Source organism: Myotis myotis, unplaced genomic scaffold (assembly GCF_014108235.1).
Source record: "Myotis myotis isolate mMyoMyo1 unplaced genomic scaffold, mMyoMyo1.p scaffold_m19_p_4, whole genome shotgun sequence".
NCBI lineage: Eukaryota > Metazoa > Chordata > Mammalia > Chiroptera > Vespertilionidae > Myotis > Myotis myotis.
This window is the reverse complement of record NW_023416346.1, coordinates 65,040,073-65,057,435: the sequence shown is the minus strand read 5'-3', so window position 1 is coordinate 65,057,435 and position 17,363 is coordinate 65,040,073. Positions and strand designations below refer to the sequence as shown.

Genomic DNA, 17,363 nt, shown 5'->3' with positions numbered 1-17,363 from the left:
CCAGCAGCCCCAGCACCTTGATGGCGGCCCCAGCAGCCCCAGCACCAAGGTGGTGGGCCTTGGGGCTGCTGGGTACAGGCCCCCCGCTGCATGTTTGTGTCTTCTATCAGGCCCCCAGCAGCCCCAGCAGCCCCAGCACCGCCTAAATAACTTAAGGGAAACTTTATTTAGTCTTCTTTTAAAAGCAATCTAGTTTAAAAATGAGTTGCAGTTAAGAGAGAACAAAGAACATGGTACCTAAGAGTGAGACAGACAGACAGAGGAGAGGCTGGGCACTGGTCAGGGGCTTACATGCCAACTGTTCTCCACCTGGGAAATGATGTAAAATCGGTTTCTTTAGTTTTCTGCTCAATGGTCTTCTCCAGCGAGTGGAGTGGCATCTGCTCGCTTCTCCCTGGGGCCTGGCTTGGTGGTCGCCTTGGGGTCTGGCTGCGCTCCAGCGGACTCCGCACAGGCCTGCCTGCTCCTCCTGGCCCTGTCCACACATTGCTTCCTCCGAGTCTTCCTTGAGCACAGCCCCGGTCCATCACCTCCTCCTGTGTGTCGCACTGCTTCCACAGGGCCGAGAAAGAGGCCCACACGGAGTTCAGGTCTGCAAGGAGCTGGTCCTCTGCTTTCAGAAACTTCAGGATCTCCACTTGCAATTGTTCCCTTCCATGACCTTCCTTCCCTACCTCCGGAATCTTTCTGGAGCACCACATGCCTGCCCTCCAGTAGAAGGTTGCCTTTGTGTGACTTTCAGGGCAGCCTTCAGGGCCTGGTGGCCGCACTGCGGCCCTTCCACCTTGGGCACTGGGCCTGAGGCCCGGCCGGGAAGGCGGGCGGCTCCCCAGCAAGTCCCGCTGCACCAGGCGCACGTGCGCCCACCCCGGACCGCGCCCTCCAGGCATGGCGACTCCACACTGTGCTCAGGGCCTGGGAGTTAAGCAGCAGGGTGGTCCTGATGCACCGGTGGCTGTGCAGCCAAGCAGAGTTCCCACAGGCTGTGGCTGGGGGCTGGGAGCGCCCCCTGCCAGCAGCTGCAGGAGGCTGGTCTCAGATTTGGACTTGAGCAGGTGGGACAGGGGGGGCAGCAGCTGGACAGGGGGGCGGCGGCTGAGGCGGGGCAAGGGTGGGGGTGAAGGGGCCTGTGGTAAATCTAGGGGCCCTGGCGCTGGCTCCACCACATGGGCTGGGGTCGCAAAGTCTTGCAAGGAGGTGGAGGAGAGGGTGCTGTAGGCGGAGTCCATGGAGCAGGAGCTGCCCTCCCCGGGGCCCAGGGCCAGCAGCTCGCTGGTCGGTGTGACAGATGAGGCGGTGGTACTGAGGGGCATCTCCTCCGATTGGGAGCTGAAGGGGCCGCCCTCGAACTCGGTAGAGGAGAGCGTCTCCCTGGGCTCCGGCACCACCATGGCCAGGGTCTCCGCGGAGCTGTCTGAGGCGCAGTGCTGGGTGTCCAGGCTGTTGCTGCTTTTGCGCAGGATGGTGGGGAAGCTGTCGGCGGAAGTACTACTCTCCCCACCCTCCTCTTCATCCTCATCTTCCTCCTCATCCTCCTGCTCCTCCTCCTCCTCCAGGCTCTGTAGGGGCTGCTGGCTGCCTGCGTGCTCCTGCACATGCAGCTGCTACAACTGGTTCTGGGCATTGTAAATGGAGTCCACCCAGCCCCAGCACAGAGCCTGCCCGCTGGCCTGGAACGTGTAGGCCCCCACGGCGCTGTGGAACTGTTCAGGTAGATGAGGAGGAAGGAGCCAGGGTCCCGCAGCTCCCGGCACACGATCTTGTCCACCAGCAGAGGTGGCCTGATGACCCTGGTCCCCTCAGCCTTCTTCACTGCCTTGGTCACTAAGAGTAGGTCCGTGAAGAGGAAGCAGTGCACATCCATCTTGCTGTCCTTTCCCTCCTTCATCCTCAGGCTGCCCTCCAACAGCAGCTGGCGCGTCTCCTCCGGGGAGTCACAGGGATGGGCGCGGTCAGGTCCAGGTGCAGAAATTCCTTCAGGAGCTTGTCCACCTCATTGTTGCTACCCTCCACCACCTCGTAGGCGTCCATGCGGCTCACCATGGCGGCCAGCTGCTGATGCTCCTGTCGCTGCCGCATGCACACGTTCACGTGGTGGATGAAGCGCTCCACGGAGCTGATCATGGTGATGACGGCCTCCTTGGCACGCGGCTCGTCTGTCTTCCTCAGCATCGACTTGAGCAGCAGCGGGTACTTGGTGAGCCGCCGGTGGGGCTTGGCGAGCATGTCGCTCAGCTTCAGCCGCTGGCACTGCTGCTGCTTCTCGGCCCACGTCACCTAGGTCGGGAAGAGGTTGTAGTCTCGCAGCAGGCTGCACATGTACTCCATGCAGCCCTCCTCCTCCATGCCGTACCGGATGTAGGGCTTGAAGAGGGAGCCGAACATCTCGAAGCCTTTGAGGAGGTCCCGGGCTGCAGCAGCCCCCGCGTGAGCAGCGCCTTCTCCACCATCGGCGCCATCACGCTGCCCGACAGCCCACAGTGCAGACGCGGGATCTTGGGGATGTTGCTGAACAGGAGCGGGTCTTGGAGGTGTTGGGACTCCTTCCCAGGGCGACACTTTGCCCGGGAGTCCCCACCACTCCATTCACCCCCTCGGCCAGCGGGGAGCGCCCTCGGTAGGTCCACTGCTCTGGGCGCTGGGGAGGAGGAGAACGCAGAGGGCGAGGCCCTGAAGCAGGAGGATGCCCCGGAAGGCAGGTGGCTCCACAGCACATCCTGCTGCACCAGGCACATGTGCCCGGCCCCCACCCGTGCCCTCCAGGCCTGCGCCGCTCCAAGCTGCACTCAGGGCTGGCAGTGCTCCAGGAGCGGGGCATGGAGGTGTCGAGACTCCTCCCCAGGGCGACCCTTCACCTGGGAGTACCCACCTCTCCATTCACCCCCTCGTCCAGCAGGGAGCGCCCTCGGTGGGTCCTCTGCTCTGGGAGCTGGGGAGGAGGAGGCTGGTGGAGGGAGAAGCCTTAAAGCAGGAGGAAGCCACAGAAGGCAGGCGAGGAACCCAGGACTCAAGGCACCCCCACCACCACCCCGCGTCCCGCTGGGGCCTGCACCCAGGAGTGCCATGGCTGCGGGAGGGCCACCGGCTGGGCTTGGAAGTGAGTCCTCCAAGAACAGTCCCAGCAGCCAGCCTGGTGTAGGTGGGGGTTTCGGGTCACCTTGAGGGAGGCTCCGGCCTTTCTCTGCTCCTCTCCTGGTGGAGCAGTGGGACTCCAGCACTGAGGTCAGAGGAGTCACGTTCCAGCCCCCAGGCTGCTTCTCGGAGTCAGAAGTTTCGCCATTGGCCTCTGCCTAGGACTGGACCTCTGCACCCCCAGGGTGCATAAACACACAGGGCTTCCATCAGGCTCTGCTGATCCCCAGCCGGGAGGTCTCTGGGCTCCGCTGATCCTGGGGTCCTGAGGCCTCCCAGCTCTGCTGATCCCTGTGCAGTGAGGCCTCTCTGCTCTTCGGCTTCAGGGCTGTTTGGCTTCGCTCCACCGCTTGGAGCCTGAGTATGCAAATTAACCACCATCTTTTAGCTTCTATAATTGAAACATTTTATCTTTTTGAGCTGTTGCTTCAGCAGCTCAGAGCCCCGCAGCCGCAGGCGGGGAACCTTGGCTTCCTCCATCGCTGGGGCAACCAAGCCTCCTGTTCTCAGCTGCCTGGTTGACGGCCGCCATCTTGTTTCACAGTTACTTTGCATATCTCGCTGATTAGCCAATGGGAAAGGTAGTGGATGTACGGCTAATTACCATGTTTCTCTTTTATTAGATAGGACTAGAGGCCCGGTGCACGAAATTTGTGCACTGGGAGGTGGGGGTTCCCTCAGCCCAGCCTGCCCCTCTCACAGTCCAGGAGCCCTCAGTGGATGTCCTACTGATGGCCACAGTCTGGCAGCAGAGGCTCGGAGCAGGCGTCCCATGTGTGTGTGTGTGTGTGTGTGTGTGTGTGTGTGTGTGTGTCTGCTGGGGCCTGCCCCCAGCTGCATCACGTAGGCTCGAAGCAGTTGCCGTGTGTGTGTGTGTGTGTGTGTCCCCACTGAGGGTCTGCCCCCAGCCACATTGGAGGCTCAGAACAGGCACTGTGTGTGTGTGTGTGTGTGTGTGTGTGTGTGTGTGTGTCTGCTGGGGGCCTGCCCCCAGCCACACCATGGAGGCTTGGAGCAGGAGCCCCTCTGTGTTGATGTCTCAGGCTCCTGGCCTCCACTGCATGTTGTACTCTCCCTTGAGCTATGTCCAGGATGGGGGTGCTGTTTGCAAGCCAGGCTTTCCTGCTCCAGGATCGCCATGGTGACAGGGGAGCAGGCCCAGCTTGAAGCTGCCCGCAGGCCGGGCTTGCTCTCCTGCTCCCGGATCCCCATGTTGACCGGGGAGCAGGCCCAGCTGGGGGCTGCCTGCAGGCTGGGCTTTCCTACTCCCTGATCAGGCGCAGCTGGGGGGTGCCTACAGGCCACACTTTTCTACTTACCGATGGCCGGATCACCACAGTGACCCAGGGCCCAGCGGCACTTTCCTGCTCTCCAATATTCATAGGGTCCTGGCTGGGGGCGGGGCTTAGCAGTGCGGGGCTTAGGCAGCACGGGGGTCCCGGCTGGGGGCTGGGGGCTCAGGTGGCACATAGGGGTCCAGGCTGGGGGCGGGGCTTATGCCCCGCTGCCCAGGGCTGCACATGGGGCCTGGATGGCAGCTCGCACTGTCCCACCCTGCCTGTAGTATAGGATAGAGGCCTGGTGCATGGGTGGGGGCCAGCTGGTTTGCCCTGAAGGGTGTCCCAGATCAGGGTGGGGGTCCCGCTTGGGTGCCTGGCCAGTCTGGGTGAGGGGATGATGGCTGTTTTTAGGCTGCCCGCACCCCCTTTAGGGTGGGGGTCTCCACTGGGGTGCCTGGCCAGTCTGGATGAGGGACTGAGGGCCGTTTTCAGGCTGGCAGGTGACTAAAGCTCCCAGCCTCTCCTTTTCTTCTTTTTTTTTTTTATTCTGGGATTTATTTACTTTCTATGGCTGTCACTGGAGCTGAGAGCCAGCTTTAGCTCTGAGGCCAGCTCCAGCTTAAGGCCTTGGCTGCTGAAAGCAGATATCTGGGCTTTGTTTAGCTTCTATAATTGAAACTCTGTTGCCATCACTGCCGCTCTAAGCTCTGAGCCCACTGCAGCAGCTATCTGGAGCTTGTTTAGCTTCTATAATTGCAACTTTGTTGCATCTGGAGCTCAGAGCTGGGCTGCCGCAGGCCGGGAACCTTGGCTTCCTCCTTCACTGGAGCAAGCAAGCCTCCTGTTCGCTTCAGCACCTGGCTGCTGGCTGCCATCTTGGTTGGCAGTTAATTTGCATATCCTGCTGATTAGCCAATGGGAAGCGTTCGGGGGTATGGTCAATTTGCATGTTTCTCTTTTATTAGATAGGATATATAGACTAAAGGCCCAGCGCATGATTAAATCGTGAGGGGTTAAGATCCCTAAGCCTAGCTGCAATCACGGCCATGTCTGCCACCCAGCATCGCTTCTCCACCTCTGTGGCCCCTGCCCCATGAACCACCATGCTCACAGCCCCCGCCTAGCAAGGCTCCTTGGCCTCAGCCACCCAAGCCCCGGGACACTTCTCCATCTCCCCACAAAGCTCCACACTAACAGCCCCCTCCCTGTAAGGCTCCTCGGCCTCAGTGTGTGTGTGTGTGTGTGTGTGTGTGTGTGTGTGTGTGTGAATATTATTATTAAAACCATTGCCCTCTCTACTTCTTTTCCAAAATTGAATAGCTAAAGAAGAGAAATGCTGATTACTCTATATTTCCCCCACTCTCATACATAGTATTAAAATTTTCAATTATCCTTAAGACACCTGGATTTTTTATAAGGAAAATATCTTAGTTCAGTTCAAATTTCAGACTAAATAACACCACGAAAACAATCCTGCTGTCAACATCTCTATGCTGATCCAACATTCCACAGTTCTTCCAAAGTCATGTTTCTGTACCTCAGTGGAATAATATGGGTGGGAATCGATCCTCTTTATTATCATATGGGTAGGAAGAGCATTGTCCTCATAGCATTGTGCTTCTATGTGTACCATAAAGCCAGAGAATTGAGCCTAGCATTCTGAACAAACTAAACAAAAAGCACACAGACAAAATCTTGTCTACTTAATAGTTCAGTTGGGTAGAATACCTAAAATTCTGTTTTGGGGGCTAAGCCTCAAAAAGTGTCTCTTTAAGCTAGGGGTGGGGGATATCCGGCCAAGGGCCATATGAGGCCCACAAAATCATTTGGTCTGGCCCTGCCAAGGCATTAGGGGTGAGTTAATTAAATGTTTGACCAAATACAGCAGGCTAATTTTTAAGCTGATAATTTTCTATGGCCCTTGAATGATGTTGCAAATATCCAAATGGCCCTTGGCATCCCTGCTAGTAAGCCCTGGTTGGGTAGCTCAGTTGGTTAGAACATCATCCCAATAGAGTAAGTTTGCAGGTTTGATCTCCTGTCAGAGCACATACAAGAATCAACCAATGAATGCATAAACAACAAACCAGTTTCTCTCTCTCTCTCTCTCTCTCTCTCTCTCTCTCTCTCTCTCTCTCTCCCTCTCTCTCTAAAATAAATTTAAATTTTTAGGGTCTCTTTACGACCTCAATTAGACAATGAGTTAGTGCAACCTGGGCAAATTCATTAGAAGATAATTCCAATATTCACAGATTTTCTCTTCCTATCCCCATCACTTAAATCACCTCACACATTATATCCATACACATTTTAGATGACCATAAAGGGTCTTCTAGTTCTGAGTTTGGCTTATTGATAAGTACCTAAAGCAAATTGACTTTTCTTTGTAAATATATAGAGCCATCACTAATTCCTCTGCTCTCACAGGGTGGGGCAAAAGTAGGTTTATAGATGTGAGTATGCAAAACAGTTTATTCTTGTAATGTTATTTATTATTTATGGTATTACTTTCCATACAAACAACTGTAAGCCTACTTTTGCCTCACCCTGTATATCTAACTTAGAATCTGCTTTCTCAAAATTCTATCTGCTACATTACATCAAATTTCCCTAGTGTCAGATTCTTGAGTTAACAAACAGTTCTTATGTTCTAACTATTAACATCTCTCAGCATAAGATGCTACAATAAACTCACAGGACTTTCCTTTATCTTTCAATTTTTCATGCTAAAATAAATTATTCCAAGAAACCTAAATCCTTATCCTAATTATATTATAAATCCTGGTCTAATTAACCATTATCCTCTAAAATAGGTAAACAGTGGCTTTAATCAGGATTAATAAGCATGAGAGAATACATTTCTACAATAGATGATGAATATCACATTGTATGTGGGGAAATTAGTAATTTCCGATACAGAGGCCTACAGGGAACATTTGGAATGTTGAGAGATCTACATTAAACAGATGACTCAGACTCCTGGCTTGCAACATGTCAGTTCAATCTGATCCAACAAATTTTTGTTCACTTGGTCTGCATGACATAAATAACCACATGCTGGTACCAACCTCGTAATTACTACATGAGAACGTGAGTCCCCAATGGAAACTATAACTTGATTATTATCAACTACACTATAAATGAGATGAGATTTCTTCTAAATTTTCAGAATACTTATTAGGTAGTACAGAATATCAAAATGGAGAGAAAAGGTCCTAGATTTAAGATCCTGAGAAACTTTGCTCCTTTTGTGCAATGCCTCTCTTGTTTAGCATAGCAAAAGAAATGCAGTGAGATATACAAAATATAGTAAATTGACTAATTTGTTCTTTGTGTAGTACTTAGTCAATCCCTAAATTTCCTGTAGCAATTAACAAAATGCAAGTATAAAAGAGATGGAGGAAGGAAAGAAGGAACTAAAATCATATTTAATATTAAACCTTAATTCTATTGTGTATCTGTTCACATTCTTTAATATAGTCCCTGACTAAAGAACTAATAAATATAATTTTATCAAATGTTAAAACTTGTGATGAAATAATTTTATCTGTGCTGGCTAAGATTACAGTTGGAAAATTAAGCCAATAATTATAATACTCGACATTTTTCTAAAGAGAGTTATAATAAATTGCTGAGTGATAAAATAAAAGTAATTCTGTTCATGACTGGATTTTTATTATCTGAAAAGAGTTTCAAAATTGTCAGTTATTGTTCCTCTAACTATTTTGGACTGAAGATGATCTAATGTGAAAGTTAGACTTTATTTAAGAACCAAATGAGTCAGAATCTGTGATTAAAGCTTCACAACTACTAATTGAGACTAAACCTTCCCAATAAAAAAACTTTCATCTCAAGTTTTTAAAATGATTTTGCATATGGTCTATAATCCATACATAGAATTGTTTTATTCATTATAATGTAAAAAAATTGTGAAATGAAGACTAGATGCTATGAACACTAGAAATTTTACTCATAAATTGTAGTAAAATTCTGTTTTCCTTATGGTCCAAAATTGTCTTATAAAATTAAATTCTACTTAAATATTGAAAATAATCATTCACACTACTTTAGTTCATTTAGTAATGATAAGATACTTGGAATCACTGACTTCTTTTTTTTAATGTTTTTATTGACTTTAGTGAGAGAAGAAGAGAGAGGGAGAGAGAAACATCCATGTGAGAGAGAAACATTGATCGACTGCCTCCTGCAGGCCCCTTACTGGGGATCTAGCCTGCAACTAGGGCATGTGCCCTGACTGGGAATGGAACTGGAAAGCTTTTGGTGTATAGGATGGTGCTCAGCCAGCTGAACCACACTGACCAAGGTTGGAAACATTCACTGCTAGTTATGAATATCCACACCCCTGAATTTGAAGTGAAAGAATGAAAAAAGGCACATGATGTTAAATCTTATGCCAATTGAATTATATTATTTTCTGATTTTTTTCCATAATAGATGAACATGATAAAGAAGGCAGAGATATATACCTCCTGTAGAGATGATTATGAGGCTCAGTTAATTGCATGTTTAAGTCAACTTATTAAAGGTTACTCTGGCTTCTATTGTGTCAGCATATTCCTCAAAGCAGAGAGCCTGTGACATGAAGGTTCCTCCAGTTTTCAATAGCTTCCTATTTCTAATCACCTTCATCTACATTTTAGTTCACTCACCACTCCACAGGCACCCCCTAGACTTGTTATCTCCTGGAACTCCCAAGCCCTGAAATATATTGAAATACCACATTCTGTATACAGGTGTGGGCAAAATGTCCACTTCATAGTGATAAATGCCTATATTAAGAAAAAAACAAAGACCTCAAATAAATAACCTAACTTTCTATATCAAGAAACTAGAGGCCTAGGTGGTTTGGCTCAGTGGATAGAGTGTCTGCCTGAGGACTGAAGGGTCCTGGGTTCGATTCCGGTCAAGGGCACATGCCCAGGTTGTGGGCTCAATCTCCAGTAAGGGGCGTGCAGATGGCAGCCGATTGATGGTTCTCTCTCATTGATGTTTCTATCTCTCTCTGCCTCTCCTTTCCTTTCTGAAATAAATTAAAATATATTTAAAAAAGGAAACTAGAAAAAAAAGAACAAACTAAGCCTAAAGTTAATAGAAGGAAGAAAATAACAAAGATCAGAGTGGAAATAAATGAAATCATAACTAAAAAGACAAAAGAAAAGATCAATGAAACTAAGAGCTGTTTTTTTTTTAAAAAAAAAAAAAAAAAAAAAAGACAAACCTTTCTACAGATTCACCAAAAAAAAAGAAGAGAGAAGACTCAAATAAAATCAGAAATGAAAGAAGTGATGTTATAACTGATACTACAGAAATACAAACGAAATAAGAGACTACTATGAACAATCATACACCAAGAGCTTGTACAATCTAGAAGAAATGGATAAATTCCTAGAAACATATAACTTACCAAGATTGAATCAAGAAGAAATAGAAAATATGAACAGATAAATTACTAGTACTGATACTGATCGATAATAAAAAAAAAAGTCCTAACAAACAAAAGTCTAGGATCAGATGGCTTCAGTGGTGAATTCTACCAAAAAATTTAAAAAAACAAACCAGCATTAATCCTTCTCAAACTCTTCCAACAAAATAGAAGAGGGAATATTTCTAAACTAATTTTATAAAGCCAAAATTACCCTGATATAAAAATCACACAAAGATCCCACAAGAAAAAAAAATTACCAGCCAATATCTCTGAGTAACATAGAAGCAAAAATTCTCAACAAAATATTAGCAAACTAAATTCAACAACACCTTAAATATACCATACACCATAATCAAGTGGTATTTATTCTAGGGACACAAGGATCAGTCAACATCTGCAAGTCAATGTGATTCACCACATTAACAAAATTAAGGATGAAATTTATATGGTCATCTCAATAGATGCAGAAAAAGCATTTGAAAAATTCAATATCTATCCATGATAAAAAATCTCAACAAAGTAGGTATAGAGAAACATACCTCAACATAATAAAGGCCATATATAACAAATCTACAGCCAACCTCATACTCAACAGTGAAAGGATAAAAACTTTTCCTCTAAGATCAGGAACAAGATAAGAATACCCACTCTCACCACTTTTATTCATCATAGTATTGGAAGTCCTAGACAGCACAATTAGGCAAGAAAGAGAGAAAAAGGCATTCAAATCAGAAAGAAAGAAGCAAAACTATCACTGTTTGCAAATGACATATTATATATAAAAAAAACTAAAGATTCCACCAAACACTATTAGAACTAAAAACAAATTCAGCAAAGTTGCAGGATACAAAATCAATATACAAAAATTGGTTGCATTTCTGTATACTAATAACAAACTGTCAGAAATAGGAATGTAAAAAACAACCCTATTTGTAATAACATCAAAAGAATTAAATGCATAGCAATATTTAATCAAGGAGGTAAAAGACCTATACCAGTATACTAAAAACCAGAAGTCACTGATAAAAAAAAATTGAAGAAAACTGAAATAAATAGAAAGATACTCCATGCTTATGAATTGGAGAATTAATATTTTAAATGTCCATATTACCCAAAGCAATCTACAAATTCAATGTAATCCCTATCAAAAGTCCAATCATAGTTTTCACAGAACTAGAACAAACAATCCTAAAATTTGTATGAAACCACAAATCACACTAATTAGCCACAGGAATCTTGAGAAACAAGAACAAAGTGGGGGGCATATATTTCATTATTTCAAACTATGTTACAAAATTATAGTATTCAAAACAGTATGGACTTGGCATAAAACAGACTCTTAGATAAATGGAAAAGAATAGAGAATCCAGAAATAAACACACACTTAAAAAAATCACACAAATGGATGCTCAACATCACTAATCATCAGGAAAATGCAAATCAAAACTATAATAGGATGTCACCTTATGCCTGTTAGAATGGCTACTATAAAAAAGACAAGAGATGTGTTGTGGGGATGGGAAAAAAAGGAAGCTTTGTACACTGTTGGTGGAAATGTAAATTGGTGTAACCACTATGGAAAACAATATGGAGGTTCTTTAAAAATAAAACTACCATATGACCCAGCAATTCCACTTCTGCATATTTATACAAAAGAAATAAAATCACTATCTCAAAAAGATATGTTCACCCCTGTGTTCATTGCAGCATTATAGGTAATAGCCAAAACATGAAACCAACCCATGCATCCATTGATGGATGAATGGATAAGGAAAATGTGGATATTATTAAGCCAGGAAAAAGAAAAAAATCCCTTCCATTTGTGACAACATAGATGAACCTTTAGGGCATTATGTTAAGTGAAATAAGTGAGACAAAGAAAGACAAATACTGTATGATATCACTTATTATGTGAAATCTAAACAACAACAACAACAAAACCACACCTCATAGATGCAAAGAATGGATTGGTGGGTACCAGAGGTGTGGGGTAGGATTGGGTGAAATGGATAAAGGGGGTCAAAAGGTACAAACTTCCATTCAGAAGATAACTAAATCCTGAAAATGCAGTGTACAGCATGGTGACTGCTGTTAACAATACTGTATTGTATAATTGAAAGTTGATGAGAGATCTTAAAAGTTGTCATCACAAGAAAAAAAGTACCAATGTATGGTGATATATGTAAACTTGCCGGGGTTCTTGTCCCAGCATCAAGAAGGGTTCAGGAATCTGGAGAAGGGGCTGTGCGTACATGACATAGGAATCCAGAGACTAATAAAGACTCCAAAGACGAGATATAATTTTGAAAGGCATTGGGGGTCAGAAGACCTTCAGCTAAAGGAATTGAAGACTCCCTCCTTGTCTAGGACCCTTTTATTAACACAATTTGTCCTAAGGCAAGGTGGAGATAATAATACACTTCAAAGGGTAAGGTTTCAAAGGGTACAGAAGCATTGTTAGTTTGGGGAATAGCCTATGGCTGTTCAGGTGTTTGGCCAGTAGGAGGCAATAACATGTAGATTAAGATGCCCTTTGTCTGGCAGCCACAATCAGTTTCCTATTCAGGTTTGGGGAAATGCCTTTAGCCATTCCCAATAGGTGGCTACATGTGTGTGACTCAACCCTGTTGAGTCCCCAAGTCTCATCAACCTTTTGATGAAACTCTTGAAATTATGACATGCTGGAATTGGTTCCCAGCATAAACTTATTGTGGTAATCATTTTGCAATATATATATAGATCAGATTATTAATTTGTAAACCTAAAAACAAATACATTGTTGTATGTCAATTACATCTCAATTTTTAAAAATGTAATAGAGTGAAAAATATATTTTACATGGCAATCTTAATTTTTAACTATTATAGGTCAGACCCAGTTTCAAATATTTTAACTCAGTTTCCCTGTATGTATATTCAACACTTTATCAGACCACGTCTTCTGACTGTGGATTTGAAAAATAGGATCACTATTCTCATAAAGTTTCTAGTTCATAAACTAAAGTCACCTGGAACTTATGGGGGAAGGTAATGTAGCATGGGCTTTAAAATCTAGTTAAGTTTTTGTTAAGGTAACACATACTTGCTACATAAAATTTAACAATACAAAAAGGTATAAATTGAAAAATGAAGGTCCTACTCACTAGACAACTACTATTGTTTCTTGTGGCTCCTTATAAATATTTTCTACACACATTTAAACATCTTTCCATCTAACCCCCTTTCCCAAAAATGGTGTTGTTCAGTATTTTGCATTTGTCAGTTAATATAGCTTAAATATATTTTCATGTCATGACTATGCCAATGATCCAGATGCAGAATAAAGGTATCAATCCATCTACATTTGCCAGGTGGACAACATAAATTAGAGAAATGGATTGGAAAGAAGAAAAATAATTCTGGATAAAAATAATAAAAGACAAACAAAAACTTTTGGTCATCAAAGGTCATTATCAAGAAAGTGAAAAGATAGCCTACAGAGGGGAAAAAGTACTTGCAAATAATATCCTATCTAATAAAGAGGCAATATGCTAATTGACCCTCACACCATCACAAAGATGGTGGCACCCACAGCCAATAAGGAGGGAATATGCTAATTGACTGTCACGCCCTCAAAGATGGTGGCACCCGCAGCCACAAGATGGCCGGCAGGGAAGGGCAGTTGTGGGTTATCAGGCCAGCAAGGGAGGGCAGTTAGGGATGACCAGGCCAGCAGGGGAGTTGTTGGGGAGTGATTAGGCTGGCAGGCAGAAGTGGTTAGGGGCAATCAGGGAGGTGAGTGTTTGGGAGCCAGCAGTCCTGGATTGTGAGAGGGATGTGGGATCAGGCCTAAACCAGCAGTCAGCATCCCTCTCACAATCCTGTACTGCTGGCTCCTAATCACTCACCTGCCTGCCTGCCTGGTTGCTCCTAACTGCCCCCGTTCTGGCCTGATCACCCCTCACTGCCTCTGCATGCTGGCCTGATCACCGCTAACTGCCAACTCTGCTGGCCAGGTCTCCTCTAACTGCCCCCCACTGCCGGCCAGGTTGCCTCTAACTTCCCCCTCCCTGCTGGCCTGGTTGCTCCTAACTGTCCCCCCCAGTCAGCCTGGTCACCCCTTACTCCCCCCCTGCTGGCCTGGTTGCTCCTAAATTCCCCCTGCTGGCCTGGTCACCCCCAACTTCCCCCCCTCGTCAGCCTGGTCACCCCTCATGGCCCCCCTGCGGGCCTGGTTGCCCCATGCAGCCTGCTTGTTCAGTCGTTTAGTCGTCCCTCACTAACCCCCTGCCGGCCTGGTCACCCCATGCAGCCTGCATGTTCAGTCTTTTGGTCGTCCTTCACTAACCCCCCTGCTGGCCTGGTCATAGGCAGCCATCTTGTGAGGGTGTGAGGGTTAATTTGCATATCACCTCTTTATTATATAGGATGTGCTCTATACGCAAATCCATAGAGACAGAAAGCAGATTATTCATTGCCAGTGAAGAGGAAGTGGAGAACAATTACTTAAAGGGAACAGGGTAATTGTTCTGCTGGGTGATAAGAAAGTTTTCACACTAGAGAGGTGGTGAATACAACATTGTGAATGCACCAAGTACCACTGAATTGTACTCTTTAAAATGATCAATTGCATGTTACATAATTTTTACCTCAGTGTAAAAAAAAAGGAGAGATTGCAAAGAGAGTTTTTAATTTGCTCAAGAGAACCACTGTCCTCAAGGACTCCAATCCATTAGCTTTTGTCCAGCTAAGGACAAGTGAGTTTTCTATATTCATTCAAGGAGACTTGGGTTTTGGCTTGAGGGGGAGTGACCTAACTGGAGAAGAAATAGCACTGGACTCAGGAGGAATGTTCTTGATTACTTGCTGTAAATTTTGAAAAATAATGAAATAGTCATTTCTTTAAGAAAGAAAAGAGAAAAATGCAGGTGCTTATTTAAAAATTGATCTGACAGTATTTTCAAAGAGAATAGTAAGAATTATTTTTTTAGTGATAAAAAATAGTTACATCGAACATATAATAAGAAACAAGATGGGACCATGTAAATTCCCCCCTTCCAGTACTTTTAAAAGCTTTGATCCACACTGTTTATTTTTTAAATGGTCTTCATGTGGAAGAGGCTTTCAAATTATGCTGAAGAGTCACATCATCACAAATGGCACAGCTCACCCAGCTGGAATGTGCATATCCTCGGGTGAGGATTAACAATAATAATAATGACAAAAAATGGCACAGCTCAAAAGCAAACAGCCTGGAAAGAATTTCTACCTTCTCACTCGTCTCCATCCTTCAGCCTGACAGAGGTTTCATTGTGGATGTAATTTTCTATTCCCATGCTGTGCTTGTCCCAGATGCTGAGCCCATTACCTAGAGCTGTTGAATTTTACATTGTGTTGGGGGTAGCGGAGGAATGGACGCATTGAACACCTTGACATAGAGCACCATCAGCAACAGGTTATCTCCTCTCCCATTGCTTGACAATACTCGTAGCTACATTGATGGATCTCACAAAGGAACAAAGAAAAAATGTGTTTTGTGTTCTGTTTCCATAATGATTTCCCCCATGGAGTGTTGCCAGGTAAGTCAATTTTGTTTTCTCAAAGTAAATTCAAATAAAATCTCTAATTTGGTTGGGTATGTACCACCAATTTGTCATTGGTGTTTGAACCAAAAACATTTGAGTGTGTCTATGTTTCATTTAATATGATCACAACTGTTCAATTTCCCCCCTTCCCCACTTCTCTGTGTTAGGTAAAGCCACCAGCACTGGCCTCCTGTATATCAACCACACACACACACACACACACACACACACACGTAAAAGAAGGAAAAGTTTTTCCCAATATATGCTGTCAAATCGCATGCAAGAGGAATGGCTCACCAACCTGCCTCCCCTAAATAAACACAGCACCTCATAAATGCAAGGCCTAAGCCATTAACACAGGAACTGTTACTAGGAAACCCCCAGTTGGGCTCGGGCTGCCTGTAGCTGCATCCAATAAGGAAGGCAGGGTTGAATCATATGAGGCGTTTACTGAGAAGTCTAGCCAACCAAAAAGACAAGGCGCTTACAAGCATCAAATCCTTTCTCCCAGCAAGATGCAGGGGAAAGGATTATAAAGGGGAAGGGGCTAGGGTGAGGAATGCAGCTATGTGCAGGCCTGGGGGTCCACAGATGTCAGCTATTGTAATTAGTCAGCAGGCCATGTAATGACGTTGATGAGATGATGTTTGAACTCCTGGTGGGTCGGTGGGACCATGCTTATCAGTTCTGCTTGCTGGATTCACAGCTGACTGACCTCCTCAGCCACTTCTAACTGGACTTGAAAAGGAAACTTTAAGAAAAACTTAACTTCCTATTCATACATAAGAAACTTAACCCCCTATTCACATATAAGAAATTGAACTCCCTATTCACATAAGTATATGTGTTCTAACATTTAAAATAATATGATTACTTTTCAGATTAATTCAGGTGCTCTATCAGATTATAGGTCCCCCTATCAAAACCACGGACATACAGATGTTTATCAATAGTCTTACTCCCACCCCTCAACTGTGTATTAGAGAGTGCTGACAGACCCTCATTGATGTAACTAAATATTTTTGTAAATCCTAAGAAACTCCTGATAATCATCCCAGAGAAAGAAAAAAAGGTATCAGCTCTGACAGAAGCAAGATGTGACTTAAGGAAAAGTTATAATTAGAAGTCCATGGATGTTTATTGTTTCATTTTAATGTTTTAGTGAAATCAGCATCCCTACTATGTAAATTTCAGTTGAGCATAGGTGGGCTACATATAATTTTGTGTCATGTCTTATGTTCTTCATCTGTCCATGTGTAGGCAATTATACAAAAACATTGGAACAGACATCAGATCTTGATGTCAGATTCTGTCCTATGACTGTATGTAGATGCTTCCTAATTCCAACCTGAAATTTTTTATTTTTTATTTTGTTAATCCTCACCAGAGGATATTTTTTTCCATTGATTTTAAGAGAGAGTGGAAAGGAGGAGGAGGGGGAGTGAGAGAAAGAGAGGAGAGAGATCGATGTAAGACACATCAATTGGTTGTCCCCACACCCACCCTGATTGGGCCAAGGATCAAATCTGAAACGTAGGTATGTGCTCTTGACCAGGAATCAAACACGAGACCCTCCAGTCTGTGGGTGGACAATCTAACCACTGAACAACACCAACCAGGGCCAACCTGAAATTTTTATTAGGTTTTATTGTAAATATGTGACCACATTTTATTATTCTGTATTTACATTTGTCCAATAAACACTCTACCAGAATGTATAAATTGCATAGATTTGCACACATATTCTCATCTCTTCTTGTCCTTCAGTCTGAAATAAATCACAACTTCCTTCAAGAGGTCTAGATCCACAAACACACAATGACCTTATTAGTATAGTCAATTTTTTAGTCATGGTGCAAATTTGAGTCTGTTGAGTTTTCTTCGCCTTACTTATGTAGCCATGCCACACTGCAGGGAAATAGCAAAATAATCCCACAACTGT

At 44.8% G+C, this 17,363-nt stretch overlaps 1 pseudogene; it reads right to left on the bottom strand.

Moving 5' to 3' along the window:
* Positions 1-922: 922 nt before the first annotated feature.
* Positions 923-2,735, bottom strand: LOC118653433 (annotated as a pseudogene).
* Between the last annotated feature and the right edge of the window lie 14,628 nt (positions 2,736-17,363).